The sequence below is a fragment of the Cariama cristata genome, unplaced genomic scaffold (genome assembly GCF_000690535.1).
Source record: "Cariama cristata isolate BGI_N322 unplaced genomic scaffold, ASM69053v1 scaffold2639, whole genome shotgun sequence".
Lineage (NCBI taxonomy): Eukaryota > Metazoa > Chordata > Aves > Cariamiformes > Cariamidae > Cariama > Cariama cristata.
The window spans coordinates 1-8,674 of NW_009633869.1; positions in this window are offsets into that span (position 1 = coordinate 1).

The following is an 8,674-nucleotide window of genomic DNA, read 5'->3' on the forward strand; positions in this document are numbered from 1 at the left end:
GACAGGAACCGGATTCAGGAATGCACGGATCGGGGTCGGAGGCAGGAGAGTGAGCAGGGTCCCACAGGGATGCCGGCCATGAGAGAAGAGAGCGAGACCCTCGTGATCCCTTAGCTTTATACTGAGGATGAAGTGGATGGGATGGAATACCTCGTTGGTCAGTTTTTGGTCACCTGTCCTGTCTGCACTCTGCCGCAGGTGCGACCCTTTTACAACTTTTTACTCGCTTAGCAAAGGGGGGCCAGCAGTGGCCTTGGTTCTCATGGGGATAAGTATAAACATGGGCCATTCTGCATACCAATCCTACTGATACTTCAGTAGCAACTATAAACATCGAGCATTATCAGGCCTGAAGCGCAGACAGTGTCTGAAAAACATGTAGCTGTACTTTCAGAAAGTGCAGTTACTTAGAAGGGATATGATTGAAAGAAAAACTCCTGAAAGGAGAAAATAGCCCTGTTTTAGCCAAACCAGGACAATATTTTAACTCCAAAATATCTTCAAACATGCTTTTGATTCTGGAAGAAAATCTGCTTGAACCCAACATGATTTTGTATGTAACTAAAACTTTTATTTCTGAGATACTGTTAGATTTCTTGATAAAAATGAGGTGGGCATGGTTATAAATGCTGAGCAAGCAAACTTGGTGTTCAGTGTCATGTTTTTGTTTTTAAAGTAGCCTTGATTTGAGTGGTATGCAGAACTGGACATAGATCAGCAAAGCCATTTGAATCTGTCTTAATCTTCCTGGAATGTTAAAATGTTTGCTTGATTGCTAATTGCTGTGTTTAGACTCCAGCTTGATAAGGAGCTCTGTGTAGGCAACTCATAGCTGAACTGTGCAGTTTAGAAGGAAAGGAACTGACGTACTCGATACCCATCTCACCATAGAACTAAATCTTGAATAGGTATTGAAATCTAACTACTGTCTTGTGTCTTCAGGTTAGAATTAATGCTTGCAGAAGCTTATTTTCTCCATGTCTGTTCATAAAGAGCTTTGAAGTCTATCGCTTCATGTTTATATGCTGACTCCCTGTAGATACTGAATAGATCAGTTAATTTCAGTCATTGTTCTCCAGGGCTGAATAAGTTTAAAAAAACAAACAACACCACCCTCATCTCACCCCTCCCCCAAACTGTATCTTGAAATTATTTGGATCGGGGGACCTACGTGTGTGATACATTTTGAAAATCTCCTTTCGATAATGGCATCTTTGTGACATGCGTCTTGTCAAATATATTCTTGCTTAACAAATAAAAGTTTTGTGGCTGTTTGGCTTAGCAGGCTGTAGACGATAGGTAGACTGTTTACAGACTTGGGTAAATTACAGTTTAAGGAGGAAGACAAAAAGTACTGCTTAACATCTTCAAAATATTTGGGAATTGCATTTCTGGTTCCTTCCAAGGATTTTTCTCTCATCTCAATTCTGATGGATTAATATGTGATGACAAAACTCTGACTGGGTATAAAATACGCAAAAAAAAAAAAGAAAAAAGTGATGGGTGAGGTCATAGGTGTTCAGAGTTGATCACTCATTCATACTTTCTTTGCTGGTGTTTCCTTTGAAGACCACCACTATTCAGAATTTGTCCAATATGGTTCAATTCCAAGTTCTTTCAGTGTGACCAGGAACTGGTTCTACTGCCTGATAACTTATTGTGTTCTACTCAGTGGAAGTTTTCTGGAGATGCTAGTGAAAAGCTTCTCTTCTGTTTTAGAAAATATGTAAGCTGCTGTCTGAAGACCGTTTGGGTTTTTTTTCCCCTTGCTTCCCCTTGAGTTAATCAATTCAAGACATATGTAACCTTCTTCCAGGAAGAAAACTTCACCCTTACAACCTCATCTCCCAGGAGTGAGGTGCAGTATGGAGAACTCCTTGCTAGAGTTCGGTTTATAAAACCTTTGTCTTTCCAGACTTCCTTTCTTCCTTTGTTCAGTGTCCTCTTACTGGTATTTGTCTAAAGAACTAAGGATGGTTTTGATGATGGACCTTTATGTAGTCTCATGTGACATGTTCTTATCTTCATGTAAAAAGGGACCCAGCCCCTGCCTTTATAGTATGTAAGCGTAATTTGGGTTTAAGGCTTGCCCATCTATCGAGAGTGCTGTGTTTACAAAACTGTATCTGAAGAACACTGGGTATATATGACTTGCTTCCTAATGTTTTGCCATAGAATAGGAAGCTTGTTGTTGACAGTAGCAAGTTGTTCTCTCATTTCCCGTTTTCCATGAACTTTTGATCCTGAGGTGTGGAGTTCCTTTCATTCCTATCAACAACTATGGGATTGAACACTTAAGGTACGTGCAATTGCTGAATTCCTGGTTGATTGCCTTCAAATCAATGTACCAAAGGCTTTGAGAAATGCATTGTAGATGCATAAACTGTGAAGTGTCTGTAAACTGCTGTGACTGTTTAATTCTTTAGAATGTTGTCATAATAGTCAGAACCTCTTATGAATTAATGCTGAATAAAATATTGGGATTAAAGGTCAAGCCTGATGACAGCAGCTTTTTGATTAAATATTTAAAAAATTAACACCAATGCAGTGCACTCCACCCTCTACACTCTATTTAATATGGTATCTTCCAATCATATTTAATCCACCTTTATTGACTCTGCGAAGCTACTTCATTCTTAGAATGCGAATAGAATATGAATTTAGAAATATCTAGAGTATTCAATTCATGTATATGCATACATGTACGTATAAATATTTATATTATGTGTTGTGGGTTAGCCCTCGTAGGCAGCTAAGCCCTCCATACAGCTGCTCACTCATTTCCCCCACAGTGGGATGGGAGAGAGAAACAGAAGGGTAAAAGTGAGAAAGCCCTTCACCTGAAATAAAGACAGTTTAATAGGTAAAGCAAAAGCTGTGTGCACAAGCAAAGCAAAATAAAGAATTCATGCACTACTTCCCATTGGCAGGAGGGTGTTTATTTAGTCCTTTCCAGGAAAGCAGGCCTTCGTCTCGTATAATGGTTACTTGGGAAGACAAACTGTAACTCTTTAATGTTCCCCCTTTTCCTCCTCCTTTCCCCAGCTTTTATTGCTGAGCATGACGTCATACGGCACGGGATACCCCTTTGGTCAGTTGAGGTCAGCTCTCCTAGCTATGTCCCCTTCCAACTTCTTGTGCACCCCTGACCCACTCGCGGTCAGGGCAGAGTGAGAAACAGAAAAGACCTTGAAGCTGTATAAGTGCTGCTCAGCAATAACTAAAGCACTGTTGTGTTATCGACCCTGTTTTGGTCACAAACCCAAAACGTAGCACCACGGGAGCTGCTATGAAGAAGATGAACTCCATCCCAGTCAAAACCCAGTACATGTATGTAATACATATATTTGTAACAATAACTGAAATCTCAAAAGCAGAATGTTTGCATCCTAAAATAACTGTAATTCTGAAACTCATGTTGTTGATATCCTTGTATTTAGTCTTTAACTTGCATATAATACTTTATGCTGTATTACTGTGCCATCTAGCAACTTTGTAAGAGCACAAGTAGTGAAGTTACACATTTTACATTGGTATCAGAATAATTAGTTTTTCCAATGTTAATCTGACTGTAGCGTTTCAAATACTTTCTGCATTGTTGAATAGAGAATAAGACATGGCTTTTTATTTTTTCTTAAAAGTAAATATGAGCAAACCAGGCATTAATCATAGAAATTTGACGTTCAACTTTTTGTTGTTGTTCATTTTTTTCTTTCAGTAAGTTTCCATTACTTACTGAAAATACAGTTTTAATGGAAAAGAGGTACAGGATGGAAAAATTCTGTTTTGATACTTTTTCATTGAAAATTTTGTTCATATAATTTACTTTGCTATTGGTTGATAGTCTTTATAAGAAGGAAAAAGCAGTAAGAAATGTGAAAGCCTAGAACCAACACACTATAAAATAATGTGTGACGGTGTTCTCGAAGCAGACATCCCTTTCTTGGTATGCTGCATGATTCCTCCCAGAAGAAAGACTTAGATTCCAACTCTTACTCCAAAGATTTTGTTTAATGCATACTTTATCTCACCATTGCTAATGTAGAACACAGGTTGTTTGGCATCTTGAGCACCACTTTCAAGTTAAAAAGTCATGCTCACTCATGCTTTCTTTCTTTCATCCAATGAATTGTTAATTATTTTGTGAGGAGTGGTACTGCTTCAACAGAATGGGTGGAGAATGCTGTCATCCCAGTCTGCAGCCTGGTAGATGGAGTCTTCTCCCCACAGTGGGACACCTTAGTTTGAACTCCCTCAGGCAGAGAGATAATGAAATTCGAATCTCCCCTGTCCTGTGTTAATGTTCTAACAGCTGAACTATTGTTCTGAGTCAAAACTGTGGTTGCTGGTACATTTTATGTAGAGCCTGATGTGCTATGGATTTGACTGACAGTTTAGACTTGAAAGAGGTGCTGATGTTCACCTTTTTCAAGACTGAACCCTTTCAAGAAATGTATTTGTGGGGGAAGCTTAAATATCTAGCACAAATACCTTCCAACCTTGAGAACCAATGTCATTTAAGAATTTAAATTTTCTGCTTAGGTGCCCAAATCTGACTTTACATATCTAAACTTTTTTTCTAACTCTGGGCTTAATTTCTTAACATTTTTTTAATGCATATTTTGGCTTTTTCATCATCTAGACCTTGAGCACTTTACAAGAGTTTTTGTTTGGTTTTTTTTAAGCACAGTGTTGATGTGTCTTTACACAAAACTTTTTTGTGAGGTCATGCGTGGGCAGTGCCATGGATCTACTTCTAGGTTGTACCTGAATCTTAATTGTGTCCAGACTTACCTTTAGATTTCTGTAAGTAGAATGAACTAGTTTCTCATGGTTAGTGTTAGAATGAGTTTTAGATACACTTGTGGAGGAGGAGGAATTCAGGCTGGCAGATGATTAAAATATGGGTACTCATTTATGTTAACAGTATTCATGGAGTCTGCATTCTTCTGAAGAGAATGTTCAGGGACCAATTACACTAAGACTTTCTGCTTTATCGCATATATTGAGTACTGACATGAAAGAAACACAGTTTAGGAGAAATCCGTGTATGTAACCATCTTACAATTCTCCAGTTGCTGGACTACAGTGGAGTCTGCATTGACTGTGTGAACTTGAGCAGTAAATCGTTGTAAACCTGCCTGTCAGTAGACTACTGCAGCTCAGTGTTGTTTCACTGACTGCCTTTCTAGCCTCTTGTTCTTTTCACAGGTCAGTTCTGGAGACATTAAAGAAGTATTTCTGTGGGCTAGGCTTGGTGACTGGGCTGTGTAATAGGGGTAAATTGAAAAGATAATAACAATTGGCTGAACAGCCCAGATTTCTGAGGCTACTAAATGTGATTGACGTTCAGGATTATTACAAGGATATATGAGGAAATTTGGATGTATATTCTGGTGTTGGCAGTGTGCACTTTTCCTATGTTTTGCCATCAGTCAGCATAAAATGATGCTAGAACATGGTAGCTAAGATGTCAGAGCAAACAGCTGCGAGATAGAACCATCAGTTATCTATTAAAAGAAAAATGTCACATTCTGCAGACCAGAAAATCGGAAAGGATTGCTATGAGAAGTATCTTAAAAATATATCCCACAGCATTAGTTTCTGGAAATATTTCTATTCAGTGACACTCTACATAGAAAAGTCAAAGCAGAAAGCAGCTCTGCACTTTACCCTTTCCAGCCTCTCATTTAATCACTGATATGAAAATACAGAAATACATATTTTATTAATTTTCTTCCAGTTGGATATAGTGTCTCTGTTTCGATGGCAATTGGGCTTTTTTCTGCCTGGAAATTTATTTAATATTTCTACCTTCTGTCAGGAAGAAAGTGGGATGCTTCTTCAAATTCTAAATTCCTTTGACAATTCTCCACATACACGTACATAGGTCTGATTTTTCTTGAAAGGTTAATAGTTCTGCTGAGGAGACTTGGTTTGGTAGTGACTCAGTGAGACACATGCTGCCTACTGAGTCACCATCACTGCTTTGTGGGACAGCAGCTGGATTTGTTTTGGGTGGGGGATTTCCAAGGACTGACCTAGCCCAAGCTTCATGAGGTTCTGAGGCTTGATAGGATCACAGCCCAGAGCGCTGAACCCGCAGGGCAGATTTGTATCCTTTCTCCTTAATAATGTGCTCGGGTGGGGTGACGGGAGAACAAGCCGTTCTTGCAATGAGTAATTGGATGTTTTACAATCAATACCTTAATTTATGTAATACCTGTAATCATATTTTGAAGTGTATATACATTTACTAGTGGTTTAGGGAATAGATCATGCCTGTTCTGAACACAAGATCAAAGAGAATTTTTAAAACTCCATCTGACAACACCAAACATAAACAAATTATGTAATTTCCCTTCCCCCATATCTATGTGGAAGGAGAGCGAAAGGAGGATTGAAGAACATGTGCATTAATATGCATATTCCTAGCATTTTTGATAGGCTTCTATAAGGGAAAGTAATGAGGATGAGGGGAAGCTGGGAAGGCCAGGGTGACAGGAGCTTGACATGAAACAGGTTATTAAAGCAGCTGGGAATGTGGTGTACACTAACTTTATGAACGAAAAGCTGTTCTGTGCGTGAGAGAGAGAGGAAGCGTTTCTGATTTGTCTACAGAATAATTTCTAGGCAGCTGCAAAGTCTGCAATTCTGCAGGAAGTCTCGCCGTCTTAAGGATGTCTCACTGGACGTAAAACTTAGCAATAGTTGTGGCTTTCATGGTAGTGTGCATGACGTATTGTTTACATAGGATCTAATTTAACTTTGTGTCAGCCTAGATAGTAGCTAAAGTCATCTGAAATACTGTGATTGAAGAAACATAATTTAAGAAACTTCCCTGCCTTTTAATTACAGTCTTTTGAAAGGTTTTTAGTCTATTTTCTGCTTATAATTGTTGTCCATTATTGAACAATTCCCCTAGGTATGGAAGGGGCACATTTTTTTCTGTTTTCTTCTGTATTTATTTTCATGCTTTTTGTATGATAAGAACCTAAGCTAAAGGCTGTAACTTTGAAAGATCCTTAGTTTTGTAACATGCTTTCATGTGCAATACAGATAAGCCAGCAAACAACGAAAGATTGGAAATCTTTGTAAGCCTTCTTCGCCAATGGTTTTAACTAACTGTTTTAGCATATATCTCTCATCTACGTTAATGCTTTTTATATGTCCCAGACTACCATTGTCTTGAAACAGGAGTTGTTGAGAGATGCATGTGGGGAATATTTGGTAATGAAGGGACAGAGGAACAGCTCTGAATAAAAGAGATTAAGATGAATTTTAGACGAAGAAGGAGGAAAAGCGTAGACAATTGGTTATTTGTTTTTCAGGCAGGTGATACTTAGGATCTGCATAATTTGCCAAAAATAGATTATTTTTCCTTTTTAATGTATTTAAGTATGGAAGGATTTGTTTCATGTTAAGGAAGGTCTTGTTTCCATTCTTCACGAGTACAAAAACATTTCAGAATCTCAACTTCTTTTTTTTCAAGAATGAAATTCTTTTTTTTCATTGGTCTTAGTTGTAAACAATAATTTTATCACATGTACAGGCCTTAAAAACAGTGTTGTGAAATCGTATTAGTAAGACTTCTATTATTTTGTAGTTCTATGGAGTTTTACATTCCAGAATAGGCATTGAAATTGGAGTGTATTCATATCTGACCATTTTCCCTAGACTGCAGAACAGATTCAGCTGATGTTCACTAGAATATATTAGAAATTAAATGGAAAAAACCAACCAACCAACAAAAACCAAACCCAAAAACACAAGGAGAAAATATAGTTAATAGCTAATTGTTTTGTGAAATTGTGTGCAGTCTATACACAAATAACTCTTTGTTGTCAGATAAGAGTATTTGACAAGAGTATACCAAAACAGTGGTACTGAAAGTATCATCATGGTTTAGGTGAAGAAACATCCACCTTGGAGATTATGGTAAATACAGTTAATAAGGCATAGCTTGTAAAAGCGGGGAAAAAAACCCATAGTTAATACATAATTTAGCTACCTATGTTAAAATTGTAGTAATGCTTCTAGTGTTGGCAAACACAGAATGGGGCACACTAGCTCAAGCAGTTCTGTAGACTGGCTTCTTCTGATAAGAAGTCTGCGGTTTAGCATTATGACATGCTCAGAAAAAATGAATAGCAAGAGTAAGCTAAGATTATGCTTAAACTGATTTCTTTATCAAGACAATTTCATGTAGCGTGGATAAGGATTCAAATATGAAAATGTTTATTATCCAATATTGCATCTTAGAAAAAATTGGCAAGTGTTTTAACTTGAAAGCAGTGCACTTTTGCTTTATTGACCCGTTTTTTGCACCTTGTCATCTCAGCCAATAAACGGTAGAAATTAGTTACTGTTTTGCAGGGCAATAAAGGCTAAAGTTTTTATTCTGTATGGTGCTACTTTGTTGGATTACTGGTAAATTTTGGTATGGAGGACAAGGATTGAACCAACAGATGTCCAGTTTAGACCAGACTGAGAGAATGGTGCTGGTCCCCAGCTCCAGTATTGTGGCTTCTGATTCCTTATGCATTATTAGATTTTCCAGAAGTGCAATAAATCTGGAAAAAAGGCAGGGGAGAGGCCCGTGAGGGGAGCAGGGCAGAGCGCTAACTTCCTGCCTTTTTGTGCTTGTAAGAGTTAAAATGGGAAGGGAAATATA